At 43.4% G+C, this 20,677-nt stretch overlaps 1 protein-coding gene across 2 annotated transcripts in view; it reads right to left on the bottom strand.

Annotated features, from left to right (window-relative positions):
• The window catches only part of LOC114882734, a 75,976-nt gene that overhangs the window by 16,741 nt on the left and 38,558 nt on the right, over nt 1-20,677 (bottom strand). For both annotated transcript variants that reach the window (XM_029199702.2, XM_029199701.2), the window contains exon 2: nt 14,368-14,503. The gene's annotated coding sequence lies outside the window, so the exon portion shown is untranslated. The remainder of the gene's footprint in view (nt 1-14,367; nt 14,504-20,677) is intronic.

Genomic DNA, 20,677 nt, shown 5'->3' on the forward strand with positions numbered 1-20,677 from the left:
CCTGAAATTTTTCCCACGAACGCAAGGAGAAATTTCGAGTCGCGTCTATTCGGCATCGTTATACGGTGGAAGAGTAGCGTGTCGTTGGCAACGTTACAGCACAATTCTGCCGCACCTTCGAGCATTACTTAGACGACTGAAGCACGTCCACTCGGACGACATTGCACCCGGCATTAAAACACTCGGTGGCGAAGCTGGTTTATATAAAAGCTGGCAGAGTGCGAGTAGCACACCGTCGATATGTAGCAGGCTACGTCGCCAAGCATAAAAGCCGTCGCATTTTAGCTACCGTTTTCAGCTAGCCGACCTCGTAGACTGCTTTTATTAAACCGTCGTTTATACTAGGGAAATACGTAGCAGGAGCCAACGAATAGACCTTTTCGCGTAGGTATTATACCTTCTCCTGCCTCGATTTACCAGCTAGAAGGCGGAGTTAGCTGAAAGTTGAACGAAAATCGGGCTCCTTTGGCTCGTAAGAGGCGGGGGTGGCTCGTGTCGAGGTTACACCACTGTCGCACTTCTAAAGCCGCGTTTTACGTTTGCTTTAATTTAACAGAAAACGCATCCACTGCAATTGTAGTTTTCTTTTAGACGTAGGTTTCTTTTAGTCGACGGTAATAACGGAGGAAGAAAGTTGAGAATTTTCGGGAACTTAAGGAAAACTTAACGCGCATTCTCTTCTTCTCGCACAATACATCCTGCCTTCCCACTTTCCCTTAATTGAAGGAAGCCCGAGTTGCACGCCACTGTACCTTCCCCTCTTCTTATGTAGCATCGTTCACAAGGCAAGTGGTGCACTCGCGATTTAACGAAACGAAAATCCTTTGAACTTCTCTTTCCACCTTCCTCCCTACCACGTCTCGCTCTCGACGAACGTTTCAGAAGCTGGCCTTAAACTACATTTCCCAATGCACAGGCTTCAACAGAGGCGTTCGTTTAATGCCGTACGAAAACGGAACTAATTAAAATGTAAATAAGAAATTCGATCGATTTAAATTATTATTTATATCCTCGTCGATGATTAAAACACAGAGAACGGGAAAAAATGTATTCGCGTATAGAGCCACGTGTTGCTCACGAAAATGCTGAATACGTGAAAATTTCAAATATTTATATTTAAATATTCAGAGGCGTGAAAATATGAAATTAATTATCCATGGTATAACAGGATGAGTTTGAAAATTCATGAAAATACAGGAAGAGAAATTTTTTTTTCGTAACAGGTAATTCCATGGTGGGTGATGTTTCACAGGGAAAAGGATATAATTTTTGAAGAATATTTCGTTACAGCGTGTAGGGTAATTGAGTTAACTGACCGAGAAGACACGCAGGTAAAGGTAAGCCGACGCCTGGACGCGAAGTTGGGGTAAGGATAGTAGACGATGAAGAAGACGAGCAACCAAGTTCGGGCCAACTTCGGATCAGGTTCGGGTCAGAAACCTGTCGGAGACGAGGCACAGACGGGCTAGAAACGGGACTCCTCTTCTCTGCCTCCCTTTCCTTACCTTTACTTTGCCTCGAGCTATTATAAAGTTACGCTCCAAGATATTCTCTTGAATTCCAAAAAATAGGAAGATATAGACAAAATTTCAAATTTTAAGTATTATGTTATTTGAAAATAATAATTTTTCAGCCACGCCATAATTTAGCATAAATTTCTCACACGCGCACACCTTGGCTGTCCAACGGCGATCTTACAATCAGGAAAATTTAAGTCAAGCTAAGCCTAATTTATGGTGCATCGAATTAAAGATAGCCCTCCTCTCGCGACACTTTGGGTCATTGTAAATCGGACTTAGCTCCGTCTGATTTTTGATTCGCAATGTCGAGCCTTTTCATTTCGTGACAATGAGCAGAAACGAAGTTGAATCTCGCGATGATTTCGACGAAGAAGTTTCGCAAGGTTAATTGAAAATCTGACCGCCGTATCGGGGGAGTGAATACCGTGTCTAATAAATTGCGCGTCTTCGAGACATCTACGATGCGTAAGAAATCATTAATTACACAGATCGCATCCACTCGCATTACCGTTCCCCTATAATTTAACTCCTGGCTAAATGATCGACGGTAATTTATGACCGCTTAATGTAACTATCGATGCTTTGCTTATCGGTTCCTCGAACTCCTAAACGCGACCCTTCCGAGGCAGGAAGTTCCACCCCTTGCTTTTAATATTCTAATGCGAAAGCCGATCGTTCGCTGGAACTAAGGAAGGCTGATATCCGATTTTAATCAAAGTACCATCGGAGGTCTGTGCCACGATTGACCTGGCTCTGTCTTCCGACGCTGAAGAAAGGTAAAACGTATAAGAGTGAAAAAAGAAGCAGCAAATAATGGGGTACAACCGAATCGACGAGATGAGACGAGACGGAGAAAAATCGAGACAGCGAGGAAGAAAATTGCAGGAACGAACGAGGGGAGGAAAGAGAAGGGGGTTTTGATACAAAAAAAAAAGAAGAAAATGGAGGGAAAAAAGAAAAGAAAAGAAAAGCAAACAACGAGAACAATCAGGAGAGAAAATGAGAGAACGGAATAACGAGGAAAGAAAAGGGGATGGCGAAAACGAGAAGGAAAGAGAAGAAGCAGCGATATGCAACTTGTCTCGTGGTACAGGCATAGACTACGTTTACTTTAGATCTGCAGTGCATACAGAGAGCGCAGACAGGTTTTATTAACCCCCTCGACCACTCGGCGAACGTGTAGCCCGGATATATGCGCTTTCCCTACGAGTTGCTTCCTCCTCAATGTTCAACCGAAAGCCACACGGTTGTATACTCTTGCAATCGATCGCTGGCACGATGCCACTGCTGTTTCTTCTTCTTCTTCTTCTTCTTCCTTTTCTTCCCGCCATCTTTTCCCTTCTTCTTTACAGCTGCTATATCCCCTTCCTTCCCCTCTCTTCCTTCTTATTCGCGGTATCCGCGCATTCCTTTCCCACGAGCTATGAATTTGCTTTCGATGATATTGTTCTAGGGCCGCCTGCACGAGCCTGATAAAAATCTAGGATCGTTCCAGGCAACCAGCGAGGCCTATCCTTTCGATGCTAGCCAACAGGAACTCTGAATTTTAATGGATAACTTTCCACCGTTCCGTGATTCGAATGCAACTTTGTCGCGCGAGCTTTAATTAACTTTGTTCACCGAAAATATTACTGTCAAACTAATTCCTCTGCAGGGTGAAAAAGGAATACTCTGGAGACTGTCAAACGCGTTCTGAAATCTACTTCAACTCGAATCCGTGCACTTTAAACTCGTTAAAACAACTTGCACGTCGAACGGGGTGCGTTTGTTTGGATCGACAACTGGCAAAACAATCGTCGTTGTTTCCCTAATTACCATTGAAAAACTAATCGACGCTCTCGATGGTGAACGTCGACGCAGGGCAAACAACCTGGCGGGAACAAAAGCGCAGCACCGCAAAGAGGGAACGAGCCGAATGAAAGGTGGATAAATATTTAGTCTGCGAAAGTGCGCTCGCGCGGTTACGCTTAAAATGTATTAAAAATTACATTTTAAACACGCCCGGAGCTATTGTCTTGAGTAGCTCTCTCGTTTCGTACCGCGTTGTCCCGGGTCTTAATTGGCCCGCGTAAATCAGCGAGGGAACACGGGGAGGAAAATATTGTGAAGCAATCGTTATGCTTTAATCGGCGAACGCGTAATACGGTTACTATGACGACTTTTGATTAAGGTACCGTTTCAAATTGGCTTTGTGCGTTTGCACTTAACAATAGCCTTTGCGATCCGTCCCCTCCGCTACACCGACAGTTTAATATAATAGGTATTAGCGAGAGATGTTACGAGAGCTACTCAAAGGGGTTGGCAATACTCGGTAGGAGGCTCTCCCGGGGGGTTCCCAACTGTTCCAACCCGTCGAGGGTTGCGCGCTGCCTGAAAGGCCGTGCGAATCGAAACAACTTGAAAAGGAGACGAGGAAAAAAAAAGCTGTAAAGATGAGAAACGAAGATGAAAAAAAAAAAAGAAAGAGACCGCAATCAATGTCGGACGTGTAAGCGGAGGGAATGGTGCAAAAGAAAAAAAAAAAAAATGAAAACGAGGGTAAGAAGGGTAAGACTTTCCCTCGATTTTCGAATCAACAGCTGAGTCCTAAGATCTATTTCTCAACCTGTTGAATTTTCCATCTACACGATGCTCCATTTGTTTTCCCTCCATCGAGATACACGCCGGGTGGTTGCTCTATTTGTGCGCGAACCAACGCAAAACGGAGAGCAGAGAGAGAGATGGATTAATGGCAGCGTAAATGTCTATAACGTTCATTGGTTACAAATCGCGAACGACCATACCATGAATGTTAATCACGCTACTTTACATATTTCCAATTCGATCGGGTTGTAATCCTACCCCCGTTATAACGCGCCGCTGTCCTCGATATATGTACGCGATTCCCCGAGCTCCGTTGACAAGGAATCGTGTGAACACGAATTAGCAGGAAATCAGAGTAGAACGCGAATGTAATTCAAACGGGATTCGTTGCCCCAAGACAATTCCTTCTCTCTTACGTATCCCTTATTTATCGTTAAATTACCTTTACACAAACACCCGGAGCAAGACAAATTGCGCAAGCTCGTGCTCTTTGAAGATTGTAAACGCGTCTCTCGCTAGTTTGCGTGCAGTAATGCCGACTGGCTGGAGGCGTAACGAGTTGCCGGCATATCTGGGTCCGAGCAATGATAGCAACCCCTAAATGGAGTTGGCAGCTTTCCTTGCCCGTTTTCACGATAAAGACGCAAACTTGTTCCCGCAGTCTTCCTAGCAGACGGAGAATTTCATTAAGCCCGCGATACCAGCCGACTTCGGCAAGTTAATGCCACAGCCCTTATTCCAACCAACCGGCGTCAGCCTCGGCCATGGAATTTCTTTTATAACGTCCGCGGGACCATCGGCAAACACCTACTCCTCAGCGCCATTTAACCGCGCAACAAAATACCGAAGCCAGAACTTTACCAACTTTCTTTATTAACCTCTTTATCCTCCACCCACCCCACTCGGTGCTCGTTTCAAATTATCGCGTAGACGAATCTGTAATACTTGTACTTTTGCTCGGACGTATCGATAAATTGTCGTGCGATAACGATCGGTAAACGAATCGCGCGTTCCACGTTAGGCGTAATTGATTCGTACCGGAGTTATTAATATCGCTCTACGTTTATACATCATCCGCGTTTCTATCTCAGCGAACTGTTCTCGATCGAGTTCATCATCGTTCTTATAATCAATTAAACGAAGGAGAAAATTAAAGAGTTTGCGCTCCATTGCGCGAAAAGAAATCGTCGGGGTGGTTTTCCAGCGAACATAGAACAAGCCTGTCGGCGTAAACGAATAGAATTCTCCTGGGAATTAAGGGAAATACAGTCCCGATTCAGCGATCCGCCAGAATCATTGGAAACTCATGAAATTTCGAGAAGGACTTCGATTCCCTTTAGATTACCCACCGAGGGTGTTCTCTTTCCAACCCCGTAGCGAACCTACGCCTTTCTTAACCCATTAATTCCCACGGGTAGAATATATTTTATTTAACAAAAAATTCTCGCTATTCTAACCGCACATTCATCAGGCGACTCTTGTTTGAAACAATATTTACCGACCTCTATTGCTTCGCGCAACATTGTTTCGTTTTTAATTATCCGTCCGAAAATCAAAGACGAGGCGACAGCTTTTGTGATGTTTCAATTAAATTCGTAGCATATACATGTGTGAACGCGCATCGGGGTCACGCTTGCATAAGCACGAGTATCCGACTATGCATATCAGACTCTCCGTTTCATTTTGTTTTCCAACATTTATTTTCCTCAGCGTCACTCCCGCTCATAGAAACAGTTTCCCCTAATATTTCTATCGTTCTTGATGTCGACGGGGCGAGGGGTGCAAACGATGCGCGCCGCTAAAACGTGCACGTTGAACATCAAGTGTATACAGTTTCTATGTTGTTATTAAATTCGTGGTTAATTTAACGTTTGCTCGTGTCGGATCAAACTAACAGACAAATTATCAACGAGCAGCGTGTAGAATTATTCGAATAACCGATCCATTGACTAATAGTGTTTACAATATCGCGGGCAAACTGCAACGATCGGAAGTATCTTGTAACCGATTCAAATATAATCGAGCAGTTCGATGATATCGCGTAACGATTTCCCCTGAATCAAATTCATGGGCTCGCGTTCCTCGAATATTTGTAGAGATTCCGTTAACGATACAGCCATATTTAATCACGATTCGTTACGATGTAATTCAACGCCGCAGTGAAATTTCGGATATTTTCAAACAGAAACTTGTTAACTTTTTTAATGAAAATATGGGCGTGTAAGAGTATCGACCAAGGGCGCGGTATACACGCGTCGTTTGAGGGTAGGTTGGGTTATATATGTCGCAATTTCTGGCGAAACGATATCCAGCTAGACGTCTCTACCTTTTTCTCCGAATCGTTTCTCATCGTTTTCTTCGCTCTCGCGAACCGTACGCCTTTTCTTTCCTTTCGATTTTTCATCCTTCGCTAGAACGACCAGGTGCGAGAGCGAGAACACCGAAAAATGAGTACGAGGGTTGCTCTAATTGTAGGAGAGCGCTGAAGGTACGCACAAAGCGACGCCGCTTCTTCATCTTCTGCACAGTTTTGCACCCTCAGACGCCGACGCCCATGAAAGAGGATACTTGTGTGTCCTACACGTGTTAATACAGGCTGATGCAAAATTTAGAGGAAGAATTTCGTGCGTAAAATGTTGAGTGAACCATCGATGACCCTGTAAAGAAACATCTTCTTTTATTTTCAAGATGTTCTTTACAAGCTCTGATAAAAAGAATTAACGTAAGATAAATTTAAGGGGGTTGATTTCGAAAAACCGTTACATGATTTTTGCACCGCCCTGTACAATCTTCCCGCGCAATTATACGCTTTTCAATCTGCCGCGTTAACGCAAGGAGGCACGTCTGGCTTCTTTTTTCTCTTCTATTTCCCTTTAATCTACGGAAACCGATAATCAAGTTTCGCGTTCCTTCCTCTATGCTTTTTTCAACAATATTATTCACTTGGCAATTCGGAAAATCGTACGCGAGCGCGGGTGTCACGGTCGAGAGTCATTGGACCGAAAATTACGTTTATTAAAACTGAACTTTTATTTTTGAATTTCATATCTACGAATATTTTATACGTCCCACCTGTTATTCTTGTATTTTTTATTTTTTTTTATTGTCTCTTTCATAAAGTAATACGTGTTTTATACATAAATGAATAAAATAATGGTCGAGCGAGAAAATGGACTTTTTCGATGAAATTAATCGTTCGCTGAAGCGCGCTTTTCAATATTTGCATTCAAAAACGTTTCGCGTAATTGCAGGGGTAATTAATTGTCACGAAACGAGGAGGATAAACACATCTCTGGATACATCGGATAGCGGGGATTCATTGATATTTCCTGTTCGATGGGCAAGGTCGATGAAAAAAAAGGTTGTGTGATCGCGAAGCGCTGTAGAGGACGAAACAAAGAGTTAATAAAATTCTGTACGATGATTCTTGAGGTCGTCACGGGCTATTGTCTCCCGTAGCCTGCTATTTTCGTTAGCTCCGTCACGTTTCGCCGTACGAAAAAATCGTTCTGTTCCCTCTCACGAATTACTCAGCACTGTCAGATGGGAGCGTCGTACACGGCGAATGATTAAAACGTACAACAAAAAAGATCCACTGAAAATAGCTGTCAGGCTTTGTCCTCTCTTAATCACCGTCGACGCTTTCGTGCCCGCCAGTTGCGACTGATTATATACTCGTTAGTTTTTAACGTTAACGGTCGATGCTGAACTTGAAAGAATGACAGTTTTGAAACGGGCCGTTGAACAGCCGCGAGAGAAACATAGGAAATAAGGGTGAGAATAGCGGAAACTCATTCGTATTCCAGACAGAACGGACGCGTCGAACTAATCAAATAAACGAAGCACCACTCGTGGACAAGCTCTTATACATATAACAGTAATTACCGCGATGCATTCGAGTATAATACTCGGCAACGTAAGCTCGTTGAAGAGCCACTCAATTGTAGCTCAGCAATGCGTCGCAACCTGCAAATACCATTTACCTGGTTAAACAACTTCGCACGCATTTTCTTGCTATGCATTCTAAATTACCCCCATCGTACTTTTTTTTCTCTTCAATTTCCCTGCCACAAGTTTCCCTGCGTTTTAAGTGGAATAAAGATTACAATTTGAAAAGAGGCAAATTAAGACCTCTCGGCTCCCTAATTAACGTTCCAATTAAACGAGCTCTAATTGAATAAATTTTTCAAAGTACGAATATTGGAAGCGGTAAAATTGTCAGCGATAATCGTGATTGATAAGGATATTAATATCAAGATGAAACTTGTTAAGGTAGGTATACTGAAATTTCATGAAAATGAAAGAAGCTTTAATGGTTATGAAATTTCAATGTTTCCTACGTTAATTAAGAACAAGCGTCGTCATCTGTTACAAAATTCAGCTCGGTTTTTGCATAAGTGGCGTGTACCGCAATGCCACTTCTATAATTAAACGGAAAGTACCGAAGCTAAATTGAAAATTAATCTGTGTCGAGGAATAAATCAATGTTGTTATTCGGAAGTTTGTTTCGCTCTTAAATTTTCTAAAGTATTCAATTGCTGAATCAGAAATCCAGAAGTGATAAATTCGATCGTTACTGTATTTATAGTTCTTTCTGTGTTACTTGTCGTTAGATTTCCCGACTTGTCAACCCGCGCTGCATTCTACTATCCTAGATAGACTATCCTAGCGGTATCCTTCCTTCGTACACGTTAAATTTATGTATGCAGGTCGCGATATCCTCCATATGGAATACCTTCGCAGCTTGATAGCATCGCTAACCGAGATAATATCGGCTAGCGATTCGCAACTTTGCCTCGTTACAAATTACCCGATCAAACGTGTTGCCTTTCGCGTAGATAGAAGTTACAAGTGTAATACTAATAGATCTCGAAGGGTTGATAAGTACTTTGAAAACTGAAAAGCGATACTTGTAAGTAGCTTCGTTCGCAAGGAAATCACCCCCAAGGTTGCGTTCAGATTTTAACCCTACCTGTGCTAAATATTTTCTAAGAATATCGTCAATATTTTTGGACGTATTTTTGTAAAAATTATAAATGCAAATTTACTTTGACGCGATTATAAAAACGAAATGAGTATCTTCGTTAAAATCAAGGATATCGTATTTAATCTCTGTAGGCAAAGCGAGTCGTTTCCACTGTATTAGGTTCTCGAAAAATTCTGAAAATTTTAGGATATCCGATAAAGTTCCCGGCTTTTGTAAATGTGAAATTGAAACGAGACATCGAGTTACAATTAAGCGACGATTAGCCACGGAACAGAGCAGTGATAGAAAGAAAATTAAATGGAAAAACGAGAGTACGTGACGAAGAGCGAAACGATTGAAAGGAGAATCGAGAAACCTTGAGAGGAAGAAGTGTTTTCTTTCTCTCCTTTCTCGTACGATTTTCTGCCTTTAATAACCAAGAACGCTCGTGCTTTAACCAAATGGGGGAGAAAGAAAAAAAGGATCTCGTTCCATTAACATATTCCCGGGTCGGATTATAACAGGTCACGATATCGTCCATGTCGATTACGTGTTACAAGGATTTCCAGGCAAAAGAGCTTTCGCATGGCGATGCCACGATAAATGGATACCACCCAATGGTGCAAAGAATTGTTGACATTATTTACAGGGCGCAAATCAAACAGATAACCGGTATCACTTCGAACTTACACGGTTCGTATCGCGTATTTCTGATTGCGGCCTTTCACCTTTCACACCATTTACCCTCCTTTCTATTCATTTGATCAAATATTAACTCTACTTTTTTTTATTATTTCAATTGGCAATGAATCACATACGCGTATTAGGCTGCCTCGGGTTAATTCCGCAGCGTGGGAATTAAAAAAGAGAGAAACTTGCAACGTGTTTGTTTTAAACGTCAACGAGCGATTGCGTGTTTTCACCTTAACGATTACGTGTCCGCGCCGTCTGCAGGACGTAAATGGTCCTGCTGACTTCCGCTAGGATAACCGTAAACACTAGAAATTCACGCCTTATTATTACGTCGCCGTAGACGAGCAGCCTTATTTTTCTTACGTGGAAATTTCAACACGGAATACGTCGTGTGAAATACTTTCCATTACGTTTAATTAGGGAAAAAAGAAATTGAATTGAATAACGAAGTTATACAACGATGGATCGCTTGCAAAATATGTGGTACTAGGTTCTCCATGAGTAGGTGTTGAAAGTTGATAGGAACCGCAACTATCGTGACGCTATGCGATTTTACAACTCAATCACTCCTTTCTTTTTCTTTTTCTTTTTTTTTTCGTTAAATCTAAGATCACGTACTAATACGTTCGTTTTTTTGTCCAAGGTAAATTGCAAATTACCTGGTGCAAAGCTTTTTGTCGCAAAGCGGTGAACCGCAGATCGCGTATTGCCACCCTCTTTTTTTTTTCACTCAATGATAAACTGCAACTCCCGTAGATCCACGTTTTTGTCGGTTAACAGCGAGTTACTTAATGTTGCGGCTGCACACACGATGCAGTTATTTTCGTCGAATTTGAAGCTTCAAATCGATGCGTCACGAGCGGTATTTCGCAATACTTTTCTGTCAGGAAATCGCATTTGTTTGCAACATTCCAAGGGTAGAAAGGAATATAATTCAAAATAGACGTAATTCCGTCGTAACAATTTTTCAAGGGGGTTGACGTTTTAGACAAGAACTTAATAACTCATTGATACGTCACTCGGCGTAAATACAGGAGAAAATACGAACGATTCTGTTGGTTGTACCCTCCTCCTGTCAAACACAATTCGTCAGAATTGCCAGATGTCGCCTCCAGTTGCAATTTCGATTGGACTCGGTACCGGTACGTGAAAAGTATTACGTGTTCCAAATGAAAAAAAAAAAAGAAAAAAAAAACAGCGAACAAGTAGAGAAAGGGGGTATAAAAACGTCGGGGTTGAGTCATGAAAATTTCACTGAAACGAGCATCAATGAGCGGGATAAATTCTTCGAGATGAGTAGAGTAATTTCAACGTGCGAGAGGACAACTTTGCTAACCATTATTGCGAATTCTAAACTTTTTTTAACGCTTTTCGCTATTCAGGCACAGCGTTTCAATTCAAGCGAACGCGAGAAACATCTCTCTGCCGCGTAGAGTATTTTTTTTTATTTTTTTTTATTTTTTATTTGTTCCCAGCTGAAATACCCGGTTTCTCACTTCACCGAATTCGCTGTCTCGCCTGATCGCTTCAAAAACGCGCTAGAAACTGTGTCAAACGAAACATCGACTGGTCACTTTCATCGTTACTGACAGATTATAAATCGTTTTTGTATCCTTGTATTTTTTCAAAGGCAATCATGGTTGAATTTCGCAACGAACGTTTAATTGCCTTTTCTTATTTTTTTGTTGTTGTCCTAATTGAATTCTAGAACAAGAAAAGGCTAGCAGGGTGACTCTTGGAGGGTGAATAGAAGAAAGAAGAAAGAAAAATTTAACGACCCCACCGCCGTGCCGAATAATAACATCGTCTGCAATTAATTTTACTTTCCCAATCACGTTACTCGTTTCGTTCGTTCCTTTTTAGCGAAGAGACGTCGATAAAAAGAAGAAGAGAAGTGTATCAAGCGTTCCGTTTAATACAACCGTCCATCCTCTCCACCACCAGGTGCGCTCTTTCCTCCCTTTTCATCCTGTCCGTATCCCCCTCGCGCTCTTCTCGATCCCATCGTCTTCTCTCGAGTCGGAATCAAACGAAAGAAGGCACTTCGAGGTCCGTCCAGTCATTATCTAAAACGTTCTGAGGTAAGCTATTAAATGGCATCGGTATCTTTCTCGGTGGCCCGCTTGTCGTGCTTGTCGTTCTCTTCTCCTTTGTGCTGACTGCTTGTGCTCATCGCCTTCCAAGATCCCGGCCCTAGAGCAGACATGGGTGGCCTTTTCCTTCCTTTGCTCTCTCTCAATCTCTCTCTCTCTCTCTCTCTCGCATTATAAAGAACGGATGAGAATCGAGAAGGCAGCAAGAAGAAGGAGCGTAGCAGGAACGGATAGGTTAGAGAAAAGCATCGTCCTCTTCTTGTTCGCCTTCTTCGTCCCTTTCCATCGCTTACCGGCATTCCAGCCGCCTATTTCGAGAATGACTGGACCCGTTTTCTGTCGCGACATCTACCTGTGTGTATATCCTTCTCTTTCTTTTTCTCTGTTCATTGGAATCACGCCAGTTTCGTTGGCAGGCACAGCTTCAACCCGGTATTTTCATCCTTCCCACTCTACCCGACGCGACGCCCTCCTTCTGCAACCCCGATTTTCCTTGCCATCCCTCTTTCTCGCGCCGACATTTTCGTTCGATAACCGAGCGCGTGCGACTACACGTCTTATCTCCTTTCCACCCGTCTTTTCTACCCCCCTCGTTCATTTACTTCTTTCTTCCCTCTTTCAACTCGAGCATCTCTTTTCATCGCTCCCTTTGATGCATCCACTTCGCGAATGACGTAACGCGTACCAGCAAATAGAACGACAATAATCTAGGAAAAATGTTCTAAGATTTATTTCAAACCTCCTCTGCTTTTATCGCGATTCCGCAATCCTTGCTCGAATACTCTTCGTACCCTACTCGTTCCTCTCGTGTTATTCCCTTCCTTGTCACCCCCGCGCAGTCCGCGCCAGTGACGCTCACAAAAGCGGTACAAACTGCGTTAACGGCGATAATGGGCGTAGTAAATAAGCAAGTGCAGGCCAAATTATAGCTGCCTCCCATCCACCACCACCACCACCACCACCACCACCGCCTCTTTTCCAGTACACTGTTTAGGAGAGCGGCAGGAAGGGGGTTACAGCTGCTGAAACCACTTAACTTAACGAATGCCGCGGATAAAGGGTTACGCTTGGCCGCACAAAGGAGAACACTCGAAAAAATATAATTAAATGCTTTATTCATAACTCTCGTTCGGCCATGGCTCTTCTTGCTCGTCTCTCCTCCACCTTCCTACCCTTCTTTTCTTTTTCGGCCATGGGGGTAGAGGCACGTGTCCGGAGGGATGCAAATAAATGCAAAGACAATTGTTCCGCGTTTTTATCTGTACAGGTGAACCATAACCGCGACCAGTGTGTTTCGAAAATAAATTATATAATTGATGTATGGATTTTTGGAAAATTCTGATTCGTATTTGATCGATCATCGTAGAACGAAGAGAGCGAAGTGGATAGGTGTGCAGCCAATAACGACACGGAGTTAGGAAGTTGGGGAATAAAAAAAAAAAAATCGTTGGGAGATCCCAGTGAATATCAGGGTTAACTATTCCGGCTCTTTCAGCGCCCACACTCCTCTTTCAGGCTGCCGGTCGAAATTACGTTTTCGAGTCACTTCACCCAACGAGATTTGCCTATGCATCGAGAGAGAAGGGGAACTTCACCACCCTCTATCGGTAGAGAATTTTTGCAATACACTTTTGAATAGCCGCCATTGCTTGTGCTCGACTGAGCCGAGCTTTTCATCGGGACACACAGAGAGACAAACGTGGTAGCGGGCAGGAGCCGGCGAGAAGGACGGTACATCGGTATCAGCGAGGGGAGGGACAGGGTAACAGAAACAGATAGACAGGGTGGAAAGTGGAGAGAACGTAGCGGAGTTGGAGCGATAACTATTCCCTCCTGAAACTGCTCGTTCGCTTGTTGCCCGTAGGAAGAAAAGCTGTTCTCGTGCAAATTGAACGGCACCGTCGAGTATATAATTTGCACCTGACGAATTTGTTACCGTCCTACCGTTTTCACCGATTCGCCGATCGAGTTTTCCCCCCTACCTTGTTGTCGCATCGAATTGATTCTACATTTCCGATTAATTTCACGCAACAATTTCCTTCCTCTTTCTACCGATTTCTAAGCAACTCGGACCTGCCGTCCAAGGATTCCGAAGACAAAAGAATTCTTCTTTCGAGGGTTCGAAGAGTACGGGTTCAGCGGTATTTAATATCTGTCGAAAGAATACAGGGGTTGGTGGCCGGTGGTCGCGCTCGTTGCTCCTGTTAATAATTCCCCCGGAGGAGCTCGAATATATTTCTCGCGCTCGTTATTTCACACGGTCTAGCGTGGAAATAAAGGAATTCGCGGGAAATATTTTACTGTCGAACAGCACCGAACACCTAACGTCCACCGAGAGGCTAGAGTTAACGAGACAAACGGTGGACCTCCTCGCGAAAGGGTACAACCAGCGGACCAAGGAGGATAATAAGAAAGAAAGGAGGTAAGGTTAGAGGAAACAAAGAAAGGGACTACGAACGGAGAAAAAGGTATACATAGGTATGTACATGCGCATATATACGTGTATACCTACTTGTTTTTTCTTTAAAAGACTGCTGGTCCTGCTTATTGCGGTCGTCTGGTATTCAACGGCAGCCTAATAATAGGAGGCCGTTTTCGTGGAAGGAAGCGAGGGAAGTCGTTGCTCCGAATTATTCCGCGCCTTGGACCTGCAACAAGGCACATACAACGAAATTAATGCGGCAATAATCGTTTCGAGCATACCGTAATTCGCTAAACCGTCCTCCCTTGAGGCCGCTTTAATTCTGCAATAATTGTACTACACGCCAACTAATCACCCTGATACTCCTCTCTCTGTTCCTGCTTCACCCCCGTTTCCGCGCCGACCATTTGCCGTTTCAATATCCATCTTCGTTGATTATGGCATCGAAAGAAACATCGTCGATTATCGTATCGAGACTAGGAACGATAGGATTAGCAAAATTAATCGTAAACAGCGTGTGCGTTTCTATAGAAATGAATTGTGTCCGGTAGAGTGCGTCCAATTACACGACATCGAGGGTCATTACCGGAAAGCCAGGACGCGTCCCAAGTGAACGGAAGTCCATCTACCTCCAGGAATTTAGATAATTGCTCTCTCTCTCTCTCTCTCTGTTAAAGTTTCACTTGGAATTTGTAAAGGGCGTACCGCAAAAGAGCTCCGCCGACGAACCTTTTATATCTTCGTTTATTCGAAATATTATCATTCAAGAAACAGACTCGGAGAAGCGTGTTTAGCAATTAAGTAAATCGGACAGGAGCTATTTCTCCTATTAACTAAGCGGCCGGCTCGCTCGAAGCACCGACACGTTCTCTAAACTGGAAACACAGACAATAGGAAACCCGTTGATTCGATGCTGCATTTACGAAAGCCAACTGTGTGTTGGTTAATTTCGATCGAATTCCAATTTGCGCAAATTCGACTAATTAAAATCGCTATCCCATGTACGGAAGCTTGGGAAACGGACAAAATATCAATCGATAAATCTATCCGGAATGAAAAATTATACCGTTAAGCCGGTTGTATAAAATTACATCGCTATCTCATCGACCTATCCCGCCGATCTTTTTTCTCTATAATTAAACCTATTCTCAAGCTCGAAGCGGTAAAGAGAAGAAACAGAGAAGGTAGACTGTCTAATAACCGTTAACGCGATCGAATTTTAATCGGCAACGGAATTGCTGCTCTCGTTTGGTTTACGTTACGCCACGGACCACCATAAACCATCCAGCTAGAAGATCCATCGACACGGTCGCCGAACTAGAAACCGTAGAAACCCCTTGTTCCTCGATTTAATCCTCGTCTAACAAAACCGCACTGCTACCATTCAGAGCTCTGGCTTCGATCTACCTCATCGATCGGACGGTTTGATTAACGCAGCGGTGGGTTCGCAGAGAAGAATTCGGATTCGAATGAAATATCGTTCTCCAGGTGAACTCAACAAACAGGGGTGGTCGCTAACACTCTCGGACCTTTTTAAAAAAATGATCACTTTGTTAGAATGGCATCGTTAAATGAGACGAACTGTAGGTGTAGCAAATGACGATAGCATTGGAGAAAGAAGAGCAATGGTATCGGTGATGCCGCGAAAACGTTTATCTCGATCTATCGAGGTCGCGTTACACGTTCGCCAGTGCAAAACGTTTTATCAAAGTCTCTGGTTGCTTCGTTGTTTCTTCATCGAGCAGACAGAGATATTCCATTGGCCTCTTTTTCTTTCACGAAATCTCGCTCGGAACAAACTCGTACCTTCCTCCGTCGAAGATGTGCCTCTGGCTTTTGTAAACAGAGACGAGCTACCATGCTCCGTGTTTATGATCGATAGCTGTTGGAAAACCGCGCGCCGTCGGCTGTATTGTTCAATATTTAACGCACCGGCTGCCAACAGCTCTCTATCCGTGCCCGCCTCAGCTCAGCCGTGTCAAAAGGCATGAATTTCAGCCCGGATGAAAGGAAAATCATCCAGCGGCGTGTTACAACCGAATTAACGTTTACATCGGTCGCGACAACTCCGCTTTGAACTTTTTTTTTTCACGGAAAGCTATTAACGCGTTAATAAACGATTAGCGCGATGAACGAAGTGGGAATTAAGAAAAACGTTGCGCGGTATTTAACCCTTTTTTCGAAGGGTTGAAAATATTTGAGATCACCAGTATATGGAACAACGATAAAAATGTCTTCGATAAACGGGGCCGGATGGCGAGCCACTTTATCTCGCGCTAATGAAAATTTGAAATGGAAGTACAACCGCTTTAATGAAACCTATAAATACACGGGCGATGGTTTAATCGAAGCTATAGCTGTTTCTATTTGGTTTATACAATAACGTATAGAACGAATCCGATGGTCGAACGTCGCGACGGAAATCGAGGAAACATCTCAATCTATTTTATGGAAAATACATCGGCCATTTAATTATTTACGTTATTTTCTCCGATTCGTATCTGAAATCGTATTTCCATTCGATGTAATTCTCCGATGTAGACCGTTGAAAAATAATACCACGGAATAATTGATACTTTACTTATGGAACGACGCCATTATGGTATCGTTTGACGCGTGGATTTTATCAGTTATGACTGATAATAATGATCTTGTCAATTTCCGAGAGAAAGATACTTATTCAACTCTCGCGATCGTAAAGCGTTAAAATGCTATCGATGTTCAGTCTTTTAACGAAGTATAAATCTCATCGAACTGGAGAATGAACTTAAACGCAGAGGCGGTTCTCGAGGTGGGTGTAGGTATCGAGTGGAGAGAAGGAGATGAGGAAAAAAATCATCGTAATTAAAAAAGATTCGAAGAAAAAGTTGGGAAGAAAAGAAAAGGCAAACTCGGCGAACGTACTGGCAGAGCTTATCGTGGAAACTTTCGTCTACGATTCCGTCGAGCCTCGGCTCCTCGAGATTCGCGAATAAAACGAGTCGAGATGACTCGTGCTAGCGAGCACTGCTAATGACACGAGCTCTTAACAATCGGTAAGCACGATCGGCTCGAGTAGATGCTTTCTACCAACTTCTACACAACAAACCAACACACCGGTGGTAGTCTTTTTTTCAAGCTTTGTCTTTCCCTCTGACTCCGTCGCGAAAGCTGATTGTCGAGGATTCGAGGTAGCGGCAAGTAGTCGGAAGTTTAAACCAATGTGACATAATAACAATTCTCGTCTGTTATTTCACGTGTCTCGTGTTCACGGGGAAACGTAGACAGTAGCGGAGACGGTGGATGAATCGACAGCCGCGAATCGCGACGAAACAACAAATCTGTCGATCTAGTTTAACACGGGTTACACTTAACCTATTTTCATCCGGAAATTGCATCGCGAGGTGTACGGTTATTACTATGCGAACGGGTTTTATAAAAATTGAAAAATTGAATTTCCGCCGCGGGAAAAGCGGATTTCTTCTTGCCCCGACTCGCTAGCCACCGTACAAATTAAGGTCGATAACAGTGGGAGGAGGTGTGCGTATATTCCACTGGAATATTCTACCCCTTAGTATCGTCGAATCTCATCGGCGATAATGCCGCTGTAATTTATTATTTTCCCCGCGGTATCAACGCTCGACCTTCCCCTTTCGCTGATAAAAATGAAAATTGAAAATAGCACATACCACCGCGAGTGCTGGTGTTTCCATTGAAATCCAACGAATAACCATTTCTGTCGATTCGAAATCGTTTCGATCCAAAGAAATTCTTTATCTACCCATGGACACATTCGATCGGGCGTTGAACTAGGTATAAATATATCGCTGGTAATTTGAATAGGAAGCAGGGGGAAACGTATGGAAAGGGGGTTGCGTGTCAATGGACAGAGACGCATACCAGCTAGGGAAACTGTCGATGGAACACTTGAAACGGATTTTCCAGCCAAGCGTACGATGTAGTTAAAACAGCGACGACAGCTTTTAATTGGGGCTAGGATGCCAAGTGATATATTGGAATTAATCGCGAACTTTCGACCGGCTAACGAATCAAGAGAGAAAGAGATATCAAATTAGATCAGTCAACGAATAATGGAAGAATCGATACAATGCTTCCATTGGGCGCCACTGGCGGACACGATTTTCTCCTTTCCCCTGTATGCTTTATACCGTTCAAAGGTATAAGCTCCCTTTGAGGTTCAACGATTTCATCGGGAGGGAAATTACCAATGCGAAAATCGATCAAACGCCCGGCTATATAATATTAACACCGTTTCAGAAATTTCTCTAATTACGCGACGCGACGTAAATTGTTCTTATCATGAGAAAAAAAAGAAAATTCGAATTTTTATCCGCTACAAATTTAACGAATTAAGCTCGGAATTGCCGTCCAGCCGATAGATTTAAATTTTCACCTGGAAACGGTAAAAGTCGTTAAACGGCGATTAAAATGAAACAGCTGACCGAAATTATTCAGAATTACCGTTAATAGATTCTGCGATTTTAGTCGTTTCGATGCAACGGAAATTATAATTAATGTATCCGGCTGCAGTTTACTTGGTTCGCGATAGTAATTCGTTTTCTCCCGGTGTTTTATGCAGGGGCTAGCGTCAATAAAATATTTCGCGTCAGAAACTCTCGGGTGACGGTGTAAAGTGTTTAATTGGCCGACGCGGTGATGGTGAAACTAGTAAACGGTCGGCGGATTTGATTAAAATTTGAAAATCCCACCTTTCCGCTTGACAGCGTCAAATTACGTTTTCGTAGATTTGGCATACAATTTGATCCGCGATAATTAATATAATCATTAAAGCTGTATAAGGCTTTAACTTGGCTGCTGTGACGGTAGTTTCTGTATTCGCCGCAAGATGGATCGTCGGTCATTCGAAGTACGGTACTTTCTTGCTAGTGCTCATCCAACTATTCGTCCAAACATCGTATAGAATTACCGGTTCCTGGCAAATGTACAAGAGCAAAAAGTCGGCAGACGGTAAGATTAACCTCGTCTATTAACACGAGTGTCGCCCACCGAGGCGGGTGCCCAATTGTCTATTCTCGTTTCGTCGGGGGAGGCGATATCTAGCGATGTTAGTGGAAGCTCCCTACCCCCTGCTGTGCATTTCCTATGCAAAGGACCGGCGCGTACTTTTTAACGTGCCGTAATAATAGCTTAGGAGATGCAATTAAGTGCAAATACAAGCGATTGGGACGAAGGTGCATCCGCACCCGCACAGGGGGGTTAGACGGCGAAGATAGGAGAGACAGCAGTGGGTAAGTGGTTGAGAAGATGGAGTTGGGGAGAAAGCGACAGAGAGGATAGAGCGAGGAAGGCGGATCGGAAATTGCTTGGAGCATGCTCGCTCACAATAATACCCATGCCTTGTGCTCGTCTACGTGTGTACCAAGTTTCGTTTACGTGTGCACTCGACAACCGAATGGGCTACGTGTACGTGCACGAAGCTCACCAATACCAGAGAGGGGATAAGAACAAAGCCGACGGCAAATGACAGCAGTAATTTTCGCAAACTGTTGTGGGATGCGCGCTGAGGCATTCAAGGTATCGTGGCATCCTTGCCGCCATTCGAAATGCTACCTTCTCTCTTTATCTTTCTTCCTTTACACTCTATTCTCTTCCCGATTTTACCATCTTTCTTATTTATGCACTTTCATTGTCCGATCTTGCGCGCGAGTAGCACTGCCTTTGGAAGTACATTTTATGAAATCTATGAATTTTTCCTTAATTCGTCACACCGTATTACTTGTTAAAAAAGAGCCTGAACAGGTAAGTATTTCTACCATTTTATCCTTACAATTTATCTCCTTCTCTATCCCTTTTATTCTAACTGCTTCTATTTCTGTGCCTTGTTATCTGCTCCGCTTTTTACTTTTCCCGTTCGACGATCACACTTTTCCATCGCTCTTTTCTCTTCCGCTCTTTTTCACCCTTTCCCTTTGTTTCTTACTTTACACTTCAACCTCTCTCTCTCTCTCTCTCTCTCCCTATCTCTGTCTGTCTCATCTTCTCGATCACGGCTCTGTGCTAAGAGCGGTGCGCACGTATCGGTGAGAAGAGGATTCTATGTGCGAGCGGTGGTTTTACGGTAAAGCTGGATTCAACGGTTGAGAAGGATCGGAATCTGTGGCAAACCGAGCGTCCAATTGACCAAACGTCCTTCCAACTGTTAGAGCGCCCTTGATTCTCCATGGATCCGATTCGCGATGAACGCGTGAAAGCCGTCCAATGAATATCCGGTTGCCCTCGGTCCCCGGATATAAAAGAAGAAAGCCCTGGAAATTTCGCGGTACGCCGAGTCTTGACTCTCAAACGTCTCGTTTATCCCTTCCACCCCCTTTTTTTTCTCCCCTCGTGATTGTTTGTACCAGCCATTGCGGATTTCCTTCAAACACGCCAATGAAAAACA

This window comes from Osmia bicornis, chromosome 5 (assembly GCF_907164935.1).
Source record: "Osmia bicornis bicornis chromosome 5, iOsmBic2.1, whole genome shotgun sequence".
In the NCBI taxonomy this organism is placed as follows: Eukaryota; Metazoa; Arthropoda; class Insecta; order Hymenoptera; family Megachilidae; genus Osmia; species Osmia bicornis.